Source organism: Equus przewalskii, chromosome 1 (assembly GCF_037783145.1).
Source record: "Equus przewalskii isolate Varuska chromosome 1, EquPr2, whole genome shotgun sequence".
In the NCBI taxonomy this organism is placed as follows: Eukaryota; Metazoa; Chordata; class Mammalia; order Perissodactyla; family Equidae; genus Equus; species Equus przewalskii.
The window spans coordinates 4,206,351-4,226,628 of NC_091831.1; the positions used below are offsets into that span (position 1 = coordinate 4,206,351).

The 20,278-nt window shown below is 43.1% G+C and overlaps 1 long non-coding RNA gene across 1 annotated transcript in view; it reads left to right on the forward strand.

Moving 5' to 3' along the window:
- Nucleotides 1-1,869: 1,869 nt before the first annotated feature.
- LOC139074356 (uncharacterized) overlaps nucleotides 1,870-20,278 on the forward strand; it is a 112,309-nt gene continuing 93,900 nt past the window's right edge. The window contains exon 1 of the long non-coding RNA XR_011523888.1: nucleotides 1,870-2,116. This is a non-coding gene — a long non-coding RNA (uncharacterized lncRNA). The remainder of the gene's footprint in view (nucleotides 2,117-20,278) is intronic.

The following is a 20,278-nucleotide window of genomic DNA, read 5'->3' on the forward strand; positions in this document are numbered from 1 at the left end:
CTGGGAAGCACTCACCTGTCTGCTGGGGGTGACCTTGATCAAGGGAGACGCGAGGCTTTCCTACCAAGGGGAGGATCAGCGGCCAGGATGAGCAACACCGGGGAGCCCCGTGGCTGGTTCAGAGCGCTCTCGGCGAAGGTGTCAGAAATTCTCCAAGTCTCACGGGGAGGAGAGTCTGAGTTAGCTGCCGGGACCCTGCTGCAGTAGCTGCTGTTTCCATCAGGGGTGCCCTCTGGTTCAGTACTGGCTTCCTGTTCACATGTCCTTGTGGTCACTGGGAGAGGGAAAAAAAAAGCGGGTATAGTGTTAATTTTTTATTCAGAGTGTTGTTATATTTAAAGGAAGTCAAATCAGATGACAGGGCCAAAAGGAAACTATGTTGAAAAGGTATACAAATGTTATTTTAAAAGATTGATTGAGTTCCCAGTAGGAGCTTGAACCCCAAGCATGTTTGAAGTTTAACAAATAAAAGTGCAACCTGGTTCTCCCACGAAGATAATTCTTTTCTTCTTTTTTAAAAAAGCTTCATCACAACAGGCAAAGGAGCCTGAATAAAAGTGTGGCATTTAAAATTCAACAATGCTCATCTACTACAGGCTGATGCATGTTTAAAAAGATCTACTTCTTATAAAGATCTCCTATTTAATTAAGAAAAACTAATATCAAAGCAGTTTTTTGCATTTAAAATTCGTGTTTAAACTTCTCCTAGATTAAGTGAGCTTAAACAGTTGCGACGCCTGACTTTAACAGCATTATAAAATACATTAGAGACTGAGAGGATAAAATTCTGCCATGTTAGGTTATAACCTAACTGCTATTTGCAGTTGTAAGGAGTGCTAATGGCACAGGGACAAGATTTATTGTCGCAAAGACATTCTGCTTAACATTAGCCTTGTCATTCCATTAATAATGACTGCTTATGAGCCATCTCGTTGCATCTTTGTTGTCCTGAAAACTTAAAACTCACAGCACAATTCTTTACGACGTGTTACATTGCCCCCTCTGGGTATTCCTGACCATTATCCCATTTGGTTATATTCAAAACTGCTGCCTCCGGAGAGAGCATTAGGCCGACCTTTCACCTCCCAATATTCTTGGTTCAAATGGCGTAATAACATGTAGTGAATATTTACAAGCACACTTATACTATAATAGAGTACTGCTGTGAACATTAGCACATATTTTCTGCTCAATCAGGCTTTGATGTAGAGCTCACGGCGCACCCCAGAGAAAATGCAGTCCCCAGTAAGCTGTGCTAGCGAAACACCCTTGAACCCAAACAGCTTACATAACATAAACTGACTGGATAAAGATTAGCCGGGGACAGAGTCGGCACAGACACCGAGTTCCTGGGATCCCTGACGTCGTCAGAGCCTTCCCGGCAGACCACTGCGGGCAGGAGGCAGGAGCCCGCAGTACCTGGAATTCTGAACGGATCGGCGTATGGGGCTGGTTCAGAAAAGGGAATTAAAGGCCGTGTGATGCGCTGGCACCAGGTGACTCAGTGATTTTCCCCAGGGCTTTTACATTTCCTAATTTAAGTCTTTTCATTAGAAAAACAAAAGGGAGACCCCCCCCCCATGGGACAAATTGTAAAATACTTCCTCTGCTCTGCCCCTCCTCCTTGTATCAACTCTGCCCCTTTCCTAGCCCCACCCCTTCTCCTCCAGCCCCACCTCCTCCTTGAAGCCCTCATCACTAGCTCCCTGGATTATTTGATTGGCCACGCCCATTGTATTAGCCCCACCCCTTTCCGTGGATGGCTTTTAAGTTAGCCCTGGAGTTTTCTAGCTCCGCCCCTCCGCACTGGCTCCACCCACCACAGCTAGCCACACCCCTTCAATAGAACCCTGCCCCCTCCTTACCTTCGTTAAGCAGCTGCCGCTTCATTCCAGCCCCACGTTTTCCCACCGATATGGCCTCTCCCAGGCCCAAGGAGCAGGAGAGCAGAGCAAGTACAGCTGGGTTCTCCTGTCTGGCTGCTTTCTTACTTATATCCTCTCCTTCTCTGGAATTAAAGAGGACTAGAACTTTCTCTGCAGAGTGTGCACCAAGGACGGGAAGGGTGGTTCTCCTTGTGCTCCCAGCCAGTCCTGGTGTGAAAAGGACCTTCCTGGTAAGAGGAGTGTTACATCCTTGGGTACAGAAATGTGTACAGGTGTCTGTCTGTCTGTCTGCATGTAGTTACTTGTTTTCCTTTTTGCAGAGCTAGCATAAATAAGAGTATTGGATTTTCAGGCAATTTCTGCCTCGAAAATTCAGGAGGTCAGAGGCTTCTAATAAGATTCCTATAATTCAAAGAACCTCGTTGGAAAGTCGGCCATCAACAGTAATTGCATAGCTGTCACGGGGCTTGTCTGTCATGAGTTCCTGGGAGATTTACACCTAAATTTACCGAGCCTGGAGGGGTCCCGAGTCCTGGCCGGCGGCTGGGGCCCGGACTTCTGAGTCCCGACCCTGTCCTCCTACTGATCTGTGAGCAGGGACAGGGGAGGTGTCTCTACTTGAGGGCTGGCCCTAGAATTAGGCAGACCCACAGCCTCGGGGTGACTTGGAGATGGTGGGTTTCTGCTCTGTGGGCAGGTGTTTGTAGGGTGGGAGGCCTGACTGTGGACTCGATTAATGGGAATTTGCCCGTCGTCAGTGGGACGAGGCCTTGACATCCTTTTGGTCGGTGTCCAGCACCACGTAACACACACAAGCACGTTTGATAAATACTCTGCTGATCCAGATCATCCCATTTGTGTTGCGAGTTATCAGTATGAATGACATAGTAATGGGACGTGAGCCTACCCCCTCTCCCGGGAACTTTTATTTATGGTAGGAGCTTGTTATACTACAAGTCATTAAACAGATTTAAATTTACCGCAGGTTAAGCCACGTGTCCCCTGGAACACTACATATAATGAAAGCCTGATATAATATGGTTAGGTTATAACACGGCATGAGTCTGTCTCCTGGTTTTATTGTTGGGTCAGCATGAAGGTGGGGTGAGCCATCACTACTTAGTGGGAATTAAGAAAGCCTTTTGACATTTCCTATATTTTATGAAACTGCTTTTGTCCTTGTCTGGGTATATGGCAGTGCCTTTGTTGAATTTTTCCCTTCCTACTGTTTCTTTATTTTAGTTATCCTGGAGAATGAGTTTGCACTATCATTTATTCCCTGCTTATTATGTGCCACACGCTACTCTTAGCACTTGACGTGAAATATGTGATTTGGTTTTCACAAAAACCCCCAGGGGGAGTTATTTTGGTCCCCATCTGGTAGTTGAAGAACCCAAAGCTCAGACACGTTAAGACGCTTTCCCAGAGTCACACAGTCAGTAAATGGCAGAGCCACAGTTCCAACAGACAGAAGCATTGTACATACTTAGCTCCTGTGGTCTTAAATGTTGTCAGAGTTACTTTTTATGTTACAAAAATGTCTTGAGGTTTTAATGAGCCACAGGGAAATTACAGAAGTCTTCCTTTGGAAGGGCTGTTTAAGTTTGGATATATAAGTCCTTATGTTTTCTAATTATGCAGCAGGTACTTTATCATCAAGACCCTCTCTTGAGTCCATAAACATTTATTGAGCATCTACTATGAAGCCTTCATTAACTGCCAAAATCAAGATGATCTAACCCCAATGGGGAAAGGAGGGAGAGACCACCAGTTGAAGATAAGAGTGTTTACGTCCAGGAAGGGATTTCCAGAAGGTTTTCAGGGGAGGGCAATCATTTAATCCCTCCACTGGGGCTTGGGGAAAGCCAAATCTGGCTGACTTTATGAATAAGGAAAAACTCTTTCTCTCGTGAGCTGGTTTTTAGTTAGACAATGCCAACAACACAGAGGGCACTTGAAGCCAAAAGCAGGGGTAGGCTTGTCTAGGGAGACAGAACAAAGTGAGAGCTGAATGGGTCTTGAGAAACTCTCATGTTTAGAGGAGAAGCCAGAGAGGTAAGAGGAGAACCAGAGAAGGATGGAGTCACGGAAGCCGAGGGAAGAAAGTGCTGCAAGAGGGAAGGAGGGTTTAGCGGCGCTGGATGCAGCTGAGAGGTCGCGGAGGAGGAGGGCTTTGCAATGCCCATTTGACAGCATAACTGCAAGTCATCAGAAACTGCTCAGAGAGGGCTGGGGAGAGCCCGACTCCCCCGGAGTCTGGAGGGCACAGGAGGCTGGGAAGAGTAGACAGTACACACAGGTGGCTTTAGGGGGAGTGTGATGTGAAGGGCTTGCTAGGGAGGGGTCTGGAAGGGGGTGTTTTCCAAGAGGGTTTTCTAGTTGGGGGTTTTGCAGACTCAATGAAGGAAGAATCTAGTAGGGATGTTAAAGACATGGGAAGGAGAAGGAATGGATGTCAGCAAAGGAGCTTTTAAAGGCAGGAAGGCTTGAGCATCATGATAGCTGATTTAAGTTAGAATATTTGATTTTAATATTTTGAGAACTTGGCCCGTCACTACAATCTTTAGCAATACAAAAGAGGCTTTCTCTCTCTGTGTAAATCAATGTCCACATGGCAGTGTGTGTGTAAACATGTTCGTGCCTGGTAAGCTGTGGTAGCTGTGTCACATCAAAGCATCTCGAAAGCTCCATGTGCTTCAACGGCTCTTTCCCAGCATCTTCACCCGTGTCCCTGATGAGCATCCTTAAAGATCCCAAAGCGCGGTCCTCCACGCCTTTCCCAGCATCCTCTGGGGGCATCCTGCCGCCTCCCTGGCCACTGCAGCATTTGTTAATGCCCTCTCGGAACACTTGCTACGTCATGTTGCAGTTGTTTTCATGGCAAACTTTCTGAAAGGGTCGGACAGTAAATGTTTCTGTCTTTGCAGGCGATATAGTCTCCGTTACAATTGCTCAGTCCTGCCTTTGTAGCGCAAAAACAGCCCTAGACAATAAGTAAGCTCGAACGTGCATGCTGCGTTCCAATAAAACTTTATTATTGACACAAATTTGAATTTCATATAATTCTCACATCACAAAGTATTATTCGTCTTTGGAATTTTTCAACCATTTTAAGATGTAAAAAGCACATACAGAACAGACAGTGGGCTGGATTTGGCCCTCGGGTGTAGATTGCCAGCCCGCCCTGGGTGGTTTCCCCTGAGGAGGGGTCTGTGACCTCCTGGTGGTACTGTCCCTCCTTCCAGCCCAGAGAGAAGGAGAAGGATGGTGAGGGACCTGTTAAAGCTTTTATATTTTCATTTATAGGGTGTCCCCAGTGGTAAAATTCCTTTAGGCTATAGCTGGAGTTTTCTTCTGGTGTTCTCTTAGGGATCTTGGGGGACGAGGTGTGTCCCCACAACGGATGATGTGACTGTCCTCTGAGAACCAAAGCGTCTTTTCCAATATTAATTGGGTTCCAAGTAATTAAGTTCAGACATTTCCTCAGTAGGAGACTAACTCCTTTTCTCCTCCAATTCCCCCATAAATGTAGTATAGAAGTGGAGAATAACATTTTAGTCTTTACGCCTTGTGCTTTACCAAGGATTAAAACCAAACCAAACCCACCTTACCTAAATATGCAGAACAGCTCCTCTCTGTAAGAGCTTTGGTTCTCTCCTGAGCGAGGCCTCCAGGTAGCTGGTGTGTGGGGTGTGAGTGCCCTCAGAGTCACACTTCTCCCCGCTTCTCCCCTCTGTCAGCTTCCCACACCGCACTGGGTGGAGCTGGATGACGGGCCCTGGCGTCTGCATTTCCCATCAGGGAAGAACCCAGCCTTGCTCATCTTCATTCTCTCACCTGTGAAGGGAGAGCACCATGACTTTTCCCTGCCTCCCTCCCTCCCAGGATGAGTTAGATTAGAAAATTCCAGAAAAACAATACATAATTTTTTTTTTAGTAATTTTTTTGCTGTAAGTATACTAAAAACCCTTTTTATATTGACAAATTATTCCTTGTTTCTCTGAAATTCAGATCTAACTGGGCGTCCTGTGTTTTTATTTGCTAAATCTGGCCACGCTATGTGGGGATCAAAGTCACTCACGGTAGGTGTAGGTCCTGCAAAACCACCCCACCTTCATCGGTTCTGTATAATTCATGAGACTTTTATTAGTTTCTACTCTGTTCTCTTTCTCTTAGTTTTCCACCTCTCTGGTTCCTCTGCTTAGGTTCTGTGAAGACGCTAGAAGGGAGAAACCGAGCACGCCCTGTGTATTGGCTGTGTCTGAGAGCTTTCACGGGGAGGTGCACAGAGCGCTCCCCGTCTTATCAATTCCATTCTCCCAGGGCCCTGAGGTGGGTAGTTTAATCTTCATTTGGGGGAAAAGAAAACTGAGCCTCTGAGAAGGTCCGGAACCCTCCAAGGCCGCTTGGGTGGAAAGTGGAGGTGCTGCAGTGTGGAATCAGGAAGGGCTGCTTCCAGGGCCGAGCTCTGTGTGGCCCACGAAACCGGGAGGCAGGCAGCAGGGGGTGGGGTCCCTGCGAGGAGGGTCGGACCCTAAAGGAATGGGACCAAGCTCTGCGAGACCACAACTCCCGGAGGAGAGCGGCGTTGCTGAGAGCTGCCAGGAGGTATTTAGGAGGGAAAATCGCCACAATCTGTCAAGAAGTGACTGGCCAGGAAGTGGGAGTGGAAGCTTCTTTGGTGGGGTGATTGTGAGGGGTCAGAGGCAACTTCTCCCAGTGAGCCCCGAAACCAGAGCCGTTGAAGTCGACTCCCTCTGATACTGACCCCCCGAACCTTGGTTCACTCTTTGCCTGAGAACCCCTGCGGCCAATGACAGCTAAAGATGTGAGCTAAATTCTTCCACATTTCAGAAAGCTTGGGAGGTCACATCTGGGGTGCCACGAAGCAGAGGCAACTGGAATGTGATATGAGATGAGGAAATATATCTCCCTCCTGGCTCCTGTGATCCCCTGGAGAAGTTTTTGGACACAGATCATTATTGATCTATTGGAAGTGTCTTCAACAATATCAAGGAGGGGTGGGGGGACCAGGATGCCAAATGGTTGATGTGTCTGCACGAGCAGTCTTCATGATTGACACCCAGTCCTGCTGCCAAGGCAAACGCACGGCCGTGCCCATTCAACTCAGCCTAAATATGGATGTCTATCGAAGAACCCATTAAAGGACTCGGGGTTCGGAGACATAAGATAAGATGAGATAAGCTCCTAAATTTCTTCTTTTAAAATATGCAGAGAAACACGAGTTGAAAATACCAAGTGCTCATGGTGACTATGAGGAATTGACAAACATCTTGGAATTCAAAATTAATGCTTTAAACTTTAGGCTTCTTTGGCAATCGATACATACACAAAACTCCCATTAGTGTTCACAGGGGTTAAAACATGCATATCAACAGCAGACCATTTATTTCCAAGTCGCCGACGCTGGGTGGGATGCGGGCTCTCTTCTGTGGAAGATGGGCACCGTGTAGAGAGGAGGGCAGCTTGCCACGGAATTTCATACCATTAAGACTGAAGCGGTTTAGTTGCAGATTTCTTCCCACTGACTACATTTTTATCCCAGGCAGACCTCCCCTAAATCCATCTATTTCTCCAGCTGACAGCAATCCAGGGAGACGCCAGAGTCTGGAACTTCGTATGCTCTCCCTGACCCGTGACCAAGTTCAGGTGGCTGTGCCTCCTTTCCGCTTCTGTCTGAGCCTGCCATTCTTGATAGGAAGTCCCTCCAAAGGAGGGGCCAGGGACAATGAGTCACCCTCTGCCCACCCCCGGACCTCTGACACACAGCCTATAATTTATCATGAAAGGTTACCAGGCTTGGCTCTCCCCCTCGATTATTAATCAGATCGTTTTGGCAGGTTGGATTTCGTTCCCTATAAATATTCATTACGTTTGGGCTGCTTTATAAACAGTTAAATTTCCTTCTGTTTTTAGAGGAAAACTTTGTATCATCTTGCCTTCTTGTCAGTCCTGGCTGTGGCATAAAGTAGGTGAATGTCTTATCAAAAATACGGATCCTATTCTCAGCAGCAGGATGTGTTTTAGTGGTCACAAGACACCTGTGTGAATTCGTAGACCTGGGAGCCGGCAGATGCTCCCAGCTACAGACAAGTATTCCTCCCAGAGGGGCTGGAGTTCTCTTTATGAAGATACATTTTTTAAAATTAGGAACTATTTCAAGTATTCTGAAAGAATAGAGAATAATAGACAAGTACTTATATTCTTGCCATCTTTATAAAATTTCGACATCATAGATGAAACGGAAGACCCCGTGTGCTTCTCTGTGATCCCAACCCCTCCCTCCACTCAAAGGTTGGCCCCTTGTATGAATTTAGTGTTTATCTTTCGTAAGCATGTTTTTATACTTTTATGACATATTTATCTATCTATAAATGTTATCTATGATAGTAGTTTGCAGATTAAAAAAATATATACGGTGTCATTTTCACTCAACATTATCTTTTTGAGATTGCATATAAAGCTGTATTTCATTTACTTTGTTTACCTGGTGTTCTCTCATTGTAGGAATCAACACAATTTATCCATTCTCCTATTGATGAATGTTTAGCTTGTTTCCCGTTTTTCGTCATAACCAGTAACGTGGTCGTAGACGGTCTTGTATGTGTCTCGTTCAAACTCTTGTCCATGTGAGCAAGAGTTTCTACCCAGAAATCGCATTGCTCAGTCACAGGGGCAAGAGTTTTCAACTCTGTTAGATATTCCTAAATTACTTTCCAAAATTAGGTGCCCTTGTACATTCCAGCTAGGGGGTATGAAAGTTCTTTTTTTCCCCTTCATGTTTGATCAACAGTCGTAATTGCCGAATTTAAAAATGTTGGCCAGTCTCACGGATTTGAGTTGGTTGCTCATTGTTCTGATCTGCACTTCCCTAATTATGCGCAAGGCAGAGCGTCTTGTCTATATTTATTGGTCATTTAGTTTCCTCTTCTGAAAACTGCCTGTTCAGATTATTTAGTCATTTTTCTGTTGGAATGTCTGTTTTTTTGGTATTGATTTGAAAAAATTAAAAAATATGTGTATTTGGGTATAATAATTTATTTTTTATGCACATTGCAAATACTTTCTTTCAGTCTATGGCTTATTTTTTTTTTACTGTGTCTTTTGATGAGCAGATATTTTAATATCAATAATGTCAAAATTATTAATATTTTAATTAACATCTTATGCTTTTTATATTTGTTTAAGAAACCTTTCTTTGCCATAAGATCCTAAAGATATTCTACTGAACATTACTATAAAAATGAAAGCATTCGTTTTTTACATTAAGGGCTTAAATCCATCTGTGATGCATTCAAATGTATAGAGTAAAGTAAGGGTCGAATTTTACATTTTTTTATGGATAACCAGTTGTCACAGCTTCATTTATTGAGTAGTCCTTCATTTCACTATTGTCATTAAGATATTTTTATTGTAAATTTTACCATACAAACAGGAAGTAGACAGCCCCCCCTACACCCACAATTAAGGATTTTGATTAGACAATAAGGCAAAATAATAAACTATCAGCCATGTTATGACATAGAACATTTCCAATATGTCCAAACATTTCTGTTTCTGTGGGCCACTCTCTGATCTTATCCCCTTCCTTCATTCCTCTCAGTTTTTGTGATGCTCAGTCTCTTGGATTTCTTTGCTGTTTTCCACATGTATATGTACCCTTAACAATATGTTCTTTAGCTTTTCCTTTCTTTCAACTTTATATAAATGGAAATATACTATATGTATTATTTTCTTACTTTCATTCTCTTCTGTTGGTCTTTTGTCTTTCCCTGTGGCAAGAATCTATTGTCTTATGTAACCTAATTTTGTAACAGCCTTGATATCTGGGAGAGCAAGTCTCTTCACGTTGTTTATTTTCTTCAACATTCTCTTGACTAGTTTTGACCCTTTGCTCTTTGATTTGAGTTTTAAGATAAGCTTGTAAAGTTCCATGACACGTCCTGTTGGCATTGTAATTACATTGACTTTAGAGATCAGTCTTGGCAGATCTGACATATTTATGACATAGAGTATTCTAATGCATGTCCGTGATACGTCTTCTCATTTATTTAGGTCTTGTTTTATATCCTTTGATAACATTTAGTCCTCTGCTCATATAAGTCTTTTTTAAGTTTGTTTCCAAGAACTTTTTTTATTTTGTTGTTATTGTGAATGGGAACTTTGACATTTTTATTGTGTAATGTGTTGTTTGGTGATGGACATGCTGTTGGTTTCTGTTTATTTATGTGGTTATCCATGGCAGCTATAAAAAAGTATTGCAAACGGAGTGGCTTAAAATAACATAAATTTATTCCTGTACAGTTTTGTAGCTCAGAAGTCTGACAGGTCTCACTGGACTCAAATGAAGATGTCAATATGGTTGCATTCCTCTCTGACGTCTCTGGGGAGAATGCATTTCCTTGACTTTTCCCACTCTCTAGAGGCCATTCAAATTCCTTGGCCCATGGTCATCTTCGTCCATCTTCAAAGCCAGCAATATTGCATCTCTCTGACCCTCCTTTCATTGTTACAACTCTACTTTTAATGACTCATGGGGTGGGTTGGGCCCCCCTTGGATACTCTCTCCATCTCCAGGTCCTTACCCTTAATCACATCTGCAAAGTCCAGTTTGCCACGTAAGGTAGCATAGTCACAAGTCCTGGGAATTAGGATGGGGACGTCTTTGGGGGCCATTATTTTGCCTACTACAGTTTGATATCTAGTGACTGTGCTGAACTTTCACTATTTCTAATATTTGTCCATAGATTTTTCTTGAATTTATAAAGGGACTATCATATCATCTCTTCCTTTGCTATTTCTAAAACATTAATTTATTTTTCTTCTCTTACTGCATTGGCTAGACCCTCCAGAACAGTATTAAATATAAGTAGTAATAGTAGGCAGCCTTGTGTTGTCCTCAGTTTTAAGGAGACTTTCTAGAGTCTCATGTGATGTTTGTGTGATGTATGTAATATGTTGTTGACAACCTATTTGTCAGGTTATGGAAATTCCTTATTATTTATTGTTCATAGTTTACAGATACTGTGATTGCAAATTTGTTTATTTATCTTTATAATGTTGCCAGTTTGGACTTGACGTTATATTTTGGAGCTATGCTGTTAGGAGTGTACACAGTTATAATTGCTTATACCTTCCTGGTGAATTTTTTTTCTATGATATAGTGTCATTTTTTATAGGAATTGATACTTTCTGGCTTAAATTGCATTTTATTTTATATTAACGTAATGAACCCCTATTTACTTTCAGATAATATGTGTGTGTTATATCGTTTTCTTTATTTTCAGTTTATCTGTGTGGATATTTCTTATGTGTCTTCCTTATAAGTTACTTATACCTAGATTTCTTAAAAATCCAATCAGATAACATCTTTTAATAGGTAAAACTTACTTATTAATATTTATTGTAATTAATTAACATTTTTTGTCTTATATTTACCATTTTATTTTATTTTTTGTTAATATCAATTTCTTTCCTGTTTTCTTCTTCTTTTTTTTTTTTTTTGGTTTGTTTGTTTCTTCTTTCTTTTCCCCCTATTTCTTTGTCTTCTTTATCCTTTCATTTCTTTGAAAATTGATTAAATTTTTTATGGTAAATTTTTCCCCTTCTACTTTGGAAGCTAGATTGTATTTCTTTTCTTTTGGTGATTATCCTTAAAATTTTAAAATATTTAGCTAAAAATTTTGTAACAAAGTCTGGAATTGTTCAGTATCTCTCTTTTCTCTCTTCTGACCACAGAAAGGACCTTAGCATATGTGGAACAAGTCCCCATCTTGTGTACTGTTTTTACAGCTTGTTTAACCACTCTCTTTTAGTACAAAAAGTTATTTTTTAAGTTAATAGTTAAATTTACTCTTCTATTTTCTCAGTTGCGTTGCTCTTTTTTGCTTCTCATTTTTCATAAGTTTCTTTTGCATTTACTTTTTCCCCCCTGACTGCATGCTGTCATAGTTCTTTAATTGGAATCTGTATGTTGTAAATTCACTAAATCTTTGTATACACTAAAATGTCTTGTGCCAGCCCCAGTGGCCTAGTGGTTAAGTTTGGTGCACTCCACTTCAGCAGCCTGGGTTCAGTTCCCACTTACACCACTTGTCTGTCAGTGGCCATGCTGTGGAGGTGGCTCAAATGCAATAAGAGGAAGATTGGCAGTGGATGTTAGCTCAGGTCAAATCTTCCTCAGCAAAAAAAAAAAAAAAAAAAAGAGGTCTTTATTTTGCTTTCATTCTGTTTTTATGGTTGTAGTTTTTTATTGTGATAAAATTTTCATAAAAAAATTTACCATTTTAAGCATTTTTAAGTGTATAGTTCAGTGGCATACTTACATTCACATTGTTGTGCGACCATCACCACCATCCATCTCCAGCACTTTTTCATATTCCCAAACTGCAACTCTTTACCTGTTAACAATAATTTTCCATTCCCTCTTCCGCTTCCCCCCAGCAACCACCATTCTGCTTCCTGTCTCTATGAATTTGACTACTCTAGATTCCTCAAGAAAGGAACTTATTTCACTTAGTATAATGTCTTCAAGGTTCATCCGTGTTGTAGCATGTGTCAGAGTTTCAATCCTTTTTGAGTCTGAATAATATTTCATTGCATGTATATACGAAATTTTGCGTATCCATTCACGGACACTTGGGTTACTCCCATGTTTTGGCTATTGTGAATAATACTCCTATGAACATGGGTATTTGAATATCTGTTCAAGTCCCTGCTTTCAGTTCTTTTGGGTATATACTCAGAAGTAGAATTGCTGGATCAGGTGATAATTCTGTTTCATTTTTTGAGGAACTGCCATATGTTTTTTCCACGGTGGCTGTACCGTTTTACATTCCCACCAGCAATGCATCAAGGTTCCAGTTTCTCTACATCCTTGCCAACACTTTTTTCTTTCTTTCTTTTCTTTCTCTCTCTCCCTCTCTCTCTTGCTCTCTCTCTCCCTTTCCTCCTTTCCTTTCTTTTCTTTCATAACCATCCTAATGGGCATAAAGTAGCATCTCACTGTGGTTTTGATTTACATTTCCCTAGTGATTAGTGATGTTGTACATCTTTTCATATGCTTATTGGTCATTTGTATATCTTCTTTAGAGAAAAATCTGTTTGCGTATTTGGCCATTTTTAATGGATAGTTTGTTTCTGTTGTTGACTGCTTTCACTGTTGATTGATGGATAGTTTGGTTTAAAATTCTTGGTTAAGGTTATTGTTTTTTCCCCCATCTCTTTAAAGACATTACTTCATTGCTTTCTGGGGTCTCTTGTTGCTGTTGAGAGATCTATTACTATTGTAATTATCATTCCTTTATAGATAATCTCTTTTTTTTTCTGGAAGCTTTTGAGATTGTTTCCTTGTTTTCAATGTTCTGAATTTCATTATGCTATCTAGGCATAGATTGTTTTTGTTTATTCTGATCAATCTCTCTTGCTATCTGAGGACTCATGTCATTCTTCAGTTGTTTAAAATTTTTGGCTATTATTGATTTAAAATTCTCAAATATCACTCCTCCCCTATTATCAGCTTCAAGAGCACCAATTTGATAAATCTCGGAGCCTCTCAATCTATTCTCCCTGCCTCTTAACAGGTTTTCATATGTTTAAAAAAATTGCCACCAGAGCCAGCCCTGATGGCAAACGGTTAAAGTATGGTGCCCTCTACTTTGGTGGCCCAGGTTCAGTTCCCAGGCATGGCACCACACCACGCATCCTTCAGTAGCCACACTGTGGCAGCAGCTCACATAGAAGAATTAGAAGAATTTACAACTATACACAACTATGTACTGAGGCTTTGGAGAGGGAAAGGAAGAAAAAGGAGGAAGATTGGTAGCAGATGTTAGCTTAGGGTGATCTTCCCCTGCCAAAAAAACAAAGAAAAATTACACCACTCTTTGCACTTGGTGTGATCCTCAGCTCTAACTTCCATTTTAGTCTTTGCTTTGGACTGTGTTCCCCTTAGAGCTTATCCCATCTTGTGCATTTAAAACAATTTTAGTGACTCTCTATTGCATTTTTAATATGTTATAATTGGTTCTCTTCCATATGCATCTGTTCTTATTTCTTTTATTTCTTTTTTGTTCATAATTTAAAATTATTTATGGAGGTGTTAGATGTTTTGCTTATCCCTTTAACATTTTAAACATACTCATTTTAAAGTCTTTGCTAAGCTCTTCTGTAGACTCAATTGTATCTGCAATGACTTCATGCTACGTCTGAATTATGCGTCTTTCTTTGAGCTTTGTTTTCTGTCTTCTGGAATTTTGTTGTGTGGGCTCCGTTTGAATGGGAGGGTTCATGTTTTAGAGGATGTGTTCATATTTTCTCACTCTCTCTCTCCTCTTTCCTGCCTCCCTCGTGTTTTGGTGGTTGCCTGCACGCGGCTCCCATCTCTTCAGTGCAGAACTGGGACTTGTGCTCAGCTCTGGTATTGGGCGTATTCCTGATGCAGTCTTAAAGCCAGTGAGAGGCCAGATCTGACCTTGACCTCTTTCAGCCTCCTTCTGTGCGTGGGGGGTGAGGTGGAGCCCACCCCACCCCCACCTTCAACAATAATGATTTTAGCTTGATTTATCTGTTTCTGATGAAGCTCCGTAGTCTTTTCATCCCATTGGTGTGTGACTCCCCGATGCCCCTGCCTGCTTCTAGGCGCAGAGCCCCACCAGCTTGCCGCCGCCCTCGCCATCTTGTGTTCTGTTCCTCTTGGGGTCCATCCAATGTTTATTTGTATTCGAGCCTGGCTATGTTGTTTCGGTTTTGTCTAGAGCATGAAAATGCTGTTTCATTTAGTTCCTTGCAGTAGGCAGCACACACCGGTGGGTGCTCTTTATTTGCTCAACGTTCATCCCGTTAATTTAGTCTCTGAAGTTGAATTTGATATTCAAGTTGTCTTTTTTGTATGAGAAATATCTAAATTTGGCATGTTTCATTGCTGCATTCCTGAGGGTCATTTATACCCATCTGTATTTACTTCTGGGTATGGCTTTTGGAAAAAAACGCATGAACGTGCATCCATTTGCATGAACCCATCCACAGCACCTCCCTACAACATTGGCTTCACGGGTTCCACAGTGTGGATCTTCTCTGACAGTTCATTCGCCTACCGAATACCTCTTGAGTCCATGCCATGTACACATGAGTGCTGCTGTCCTGCAGTCCTGCTGCCCAAGGTGTGGTCTGGTGACCAGCAGCCTCGGTGTGGTCTGGGAGCATGTGAGAAATGCAAAAGCTCAGGCCCCTCCCCAGACCTACTGAACCAGAACCTGCATTTTTGACAATATTTCCAGGTGATTTTCATGAACATGAGGGTTTGAGAAGCACTGCCTTAAGGTTAGTGAGGGTAACCATACGCCCTGGCGCAATAATCTGGGGGCTCCTATTCACTCTACACTTATCCTCATTTAGACAATAGATTATGTGGTTACCCTCGATATAATGAACTTTGTATACTTCATCCTCTAAATTCTAAAGAGTCCAACGAAAACAGCCCTGAGTCATTCTGAGAACAAGTAGGGACAGAGAGAGTTTGTAGTGGCATATAGGGATATTTGAGGGAATTATTGGTGAAATAAATGCATTTCATATTGTGCTTATGCTTAAAAAAACCAAAGCAGAAAGCTCTCAGCCTGCTCTGCCAGCAACCACGGAGTTGGGCTCTGTTCTCTCACCAGGTGTTCTCAGCTTTACCTTTGGCCCATGAACTGGGAGGTGCTGGGGCTCATAAGGGGCTTGTCAGTTTGTTTCTGAACCAGCAGCTAGGCACCCTGCCCATTTGAAGAGGGCAGGCCCAGAGCGTTCCCTCCATCCAGAGCAATAGCCTCCAGGGTGCTAGGTTCTATCGCTTAGTGAAACTTTACACCACAGCGTCTGTATGAGTTCCCTGGAGCTGATGTAACAAATTATCACAAACCAGGTGGCTTAAACCAACAAGAATTTATTCTCTAACAGTCTGGAGGCCAGAAGTCTGAGATCAGTATCCATGGGCTGCAACGAAGGTGTCGTCGGCAGGGCCACACTCCCTCCAGACGCTCTCGGGGAAGATCCTTACTTGTCTCTTCCAGCTTCTGGTGGTGGCAGGCATTCCTTAGCTTGTGGCTGCATCACTCCAATCTTTGCCTCTGTTTTTACATGGCCTCCTTCTTCTCTGTGTCAAATCTCCCTCTGGCTCAATATAGGACACTTGTGATTACTTTTAGGGCCCACCCAGATAATCTAGGATAATCTCCCCACTTCAAGATCCTTAATTTAATCATATCTGAAAGTCAGTTTTAATCACATTCACAGGTTTCAGGGATTAACACATCTTTCGGGGACCTTTTTCCAGCCTACCACAGCATCCAAAAGAAAGTGTGTTGTGGTGCCAGACAAATCAAATGGGACATTTCTCCCCCTGAAGAGAGGATATATTAAGATATTTTTCTGAAACAAAGAGATTGTTGAGTATTTTAATACTGGCCCCTGTTCTGCTCGTGTAGGCTCTTCGTTACCACTTGTTGAGCACCTGGTTTGTCCCAGGAGCGTCATGTACCTTATCTCCTTGTGCAGTGTTATCCTCATTTTGCAGGTAAGAGGACGCAGGTTTGGGGCGGTTCAGTGACTTGCGCATCTTATCCTGTAAGAGGTGTGGCAGAGTGGTTTCTAAGTGGTGGCTGTCCCCGCTAGGCAGGGGCTTTTACTTGCCCAACTAGAAAAGGCAAATGGTATTTCCTGTGGTGGAGGGGTGGAGGGAGAGGCCTATGTGTTTAATGTCAAAGCTGGACTAGAAGCTGGAGGACTGAGATTCAGGACCCAGCTGGTGAAGGGGCTGGTTTGGGGGCCTCACACAATTCCTCCTTTCCCTCGTTTGTGTGTTGTCACCTCTGAACTCAGGGTTTTGTTCAGGGGACTCGTCTTAAAGTGCATTTAGTTGTAAGGAGAAAGGCTTCTCAAGGGGCACTTAGCAAGCACGGCATGGAGGGGCCTGCATGCGTCCTGGATGGGGCAGGGGCATGCCCTGGCCCCACAGATTCCCTTTCTCACCTGCTGCCGACGGTTGAGCCATTTGTGTCAGAAAGCAATCCCGCTGCCTTTCTGGTCTCCATGGATGGTTGCTGAGTCTTGGCAGTTGTACGTTTCAAACCACACCCCTCCTTCTAGGAGGTAGGACTTTGGTGGGGCGCTCTGCTCCCATCGTCCCAGGGTTACGGGGATTAGTTGAGCTCCCCTGAGAGCAGGAATTGGGGCAGGTTAAATTGGGGAGGATTGCAAAGGACACATTTCAGGGCTGGTGGTTTGGGTACATCCCTTGAGGGCAGACATGTGGATACTACTCAGTAAATGCAATTTCACCTTTGTTATTCCAGGTGCACCAGATGAAGACCAATGCTAAATTATGTGGCTTAATTTAAAACAGAAAGTGTGAGCGTCTAGGGCCTAGGGCTGTGTGTATCGATTTCAGATTCTAGGTTCCAGCGTGTTCAGGCTGGGTGGGCAGTGGGTGAGAGTTGGGGGCGTTCTCTCCATTGGGGTAAAAGGCTCAGGGCTGGGAGGAGGGGAGGAGGCAGGCTCCCCTCCATGACCCTGCCTGAGACGCCAGTTCGGGTGCCCCTTTGCCCCTTATCTTCCTTCTGGGGAGGCACACCCTGTGCTGCCTGTCCTCTGAGCTCCTGAGTGCACGCCTCTTCAGTTCCACATTTCCAGGCGCACTGTCCATCACCGCTCAGAGGGCTGAGCACACGGCCAGGGTGCACCGAAGGCCAGAGCCTGATGGTGGGAGGGGAAGGCCATGCATTGCCGCATCGGTCTCCTGCCTCCTCCACTGGCAAGCTGAGCGCCTTGGAGCCGTCTCCTCGGAAGCCTGGCAGAGGGAGCTGCTCCCCCTCCGAGGATGGTGTGGGTTATGAATTGTGTAACCCTGGAGAAGAGTTCACTTGATCATGGTGTTTTACACTTTTCTCTGCAGAACGTTGGTGACTTAATTAACCTACTTGTAGCTGTAGCAGCTGAAAGATACATTTCCCGATGCATCTACATCTCCTTCTCAGTCATCATATACTTAAATTGCAAATTCTCATGAACTGTAACCCAGTGTCTTATGGCTCTTGATTCTACATTTCCCTGTAGATCTTCTATCTTCAAATGTGTCAAAGTTAGAGTATGTGGCTGTTAGAAAAAGGTATAGCTATATTAAACCACACAAAAAACCTCCATTGAAATAATGTTAAGAATATGGCTTAATACTCCTAATGACAGACAATTCCAGGTTTGGTTTCAAAGCCTGTTATTTACCCAGTGCCACGGTGCCCAGGTGTGGGAGAACAGGGGTCGGACACGTTAGCTAGGGGGATGCGCTTATCATTGATACGCTCCTGTGCTCGTTCGCAAACAACGTGAGATGATTCCATGCACTTCCTTGTTTGCCTTCTTTTATAGAATCCTCGCTTCCCTCCCCATGTGCTCATTCTTTCTCTCTCCATCTCTAGGAGTCCCTCCACCCATAACTTTAGAAAAGATTATCTTATGACTTAACACATTTTAAAAATTTAGAAATAATTTGAGGATAGAGAATCACAGAATTATGATCAAACCCAGTAATGATTAATTTGTGTATGATTGTTTTCCCTTAAGAAAGTCAAGAAAGTCCCCTCCCCCTGAAAAGAGTACACATTTGATTCTTTTGAGCTCAAAAAGTTGTATCATAAGCACATTTTTTATGGCTAAAAATTGGGGTTTACAAAGGGAAAATGACAAGCCTGTAATTGGCATACTTGGTATGAAAGTTTGCTTGCCTATAAGAGATTCATGTTTGTAATTTCATTTTAGGAAAACATTCTAAGCATCCGGAGAAACCACAGGAGGGCAAGGGCTGTGGGAACTCTCTTTCCAGAACCACCTGGTTTCAGATTCACCCATAAAAATGGAACCACATGGAGTTTTATCCCAGTGTTCTGAGATCCATGGGCGTTTTCACCCAACTGGAGATGAAATTCAAAGTGCAAACATTTGGGAGCTGACATTTTCTGAATATATTCACCATTGTATTATACTAATCTTTTTTTTTTTTTTTTTTGGTCTCTATTCTGAGTTCCTAATTAGGCCTGTGTCATGCTTGGCTCCTTTGTATGCATGTGCGCTTGATGTCGGTGGGGCTTACCACAGCCTGAAACATCTCACTACGCAAAGAAGACAGTGATGTACAATTAACTGGCTCTTAAATCTGTACGTGGGCAGAGCCTCAGCCCAGCCTGGCTTTTTCTCTGTCATCTTCTCATTCCTTCTCTCTCTCTCTCCTCTCGTCTTGGTGTATCACCACAAAATTTCCTGCATTGAATCTCTTCTCTCTCTGTTGGATGAGGACAGGTGCAAAGATCTTTGCTTTGACTGGAGGAAACTTTTTTTTTGGCTTTATATGGTAAATGGAAAACTTGTACAACATACTTGTAAAATGAGAAGTAAAAGCTTGTTTTCCATGCACACCCGTGTGTATGTGAGAGCTTTTCATTCAATCTGCCCGTCTGTCTCTTTTTGTCATTCTGAACAAAGAGGGTCTTGCTATACATCCTGCTTTGCACACTTGCCTCCCTCCCCCTCGCTTGGACATTACTTCTTGTGAGCCCACTGTCCTGATGGCTGCATGGTCTGCACAGTATGAGTGCAGCGGGATTGTCTCTGTCCCAGGCCCCTCCTGATGGGCACTTAGGTTATTTCCAGACCTCACCTCTGTAAAGCTGCTGCCGTGGGCCTCTCTGCTCCCTATCTGGGTGCACTTGTGAGATTGTTTCTGTAGGATGCATTTGTACAAATGGAGTAGTGGGTCAGAGGGCTGTGCGAAGCAATGCTCCTTTAAGGGTTTGAATTGTAAGATGATCCGCCTTGAGGATTTGAGGGACAAGCGTTTGTTGAACTAGGCTCTGTGGTGTACTGTTAATATCGTCTCATTTAATCCTTGCTGTAGTCCCATCTCATCCAATTCTTAGTGTGGTCCCAGTACTGTGGTACTGTGGTATTATTTTCTTTTTATAGATGATGAACCTGAGGTTCAGTAACTTGTCTCAGGCACAGAACTGGGAAGCAGCTGTCCTGTTCCTGGAACCCCAACTTTTCATGCCACGTTTGTCCAGAGCTCTTTCTCCAACCCAACCTGTCTTTGCTGATGGCTGTGTATGTTTAAGCAACATTCTGTTAAGCAACAGCCAATGGTGCCCATCTGATAAGGGTAATGGTCCTTATCAGGGGCTCCATGGAAATTCTCATCCGTGGAAAGATCCCATGACCAGAGTTACTTTCTAACAGCAAAATTACGTTCAGCATCGTCATTCTTTCTCTTGCTTACATCCTCGGTGACTTAGTGTATGAAATGAGAGTTGTCCATGACACCATGTCCTGTAGATTTATCTTAACGA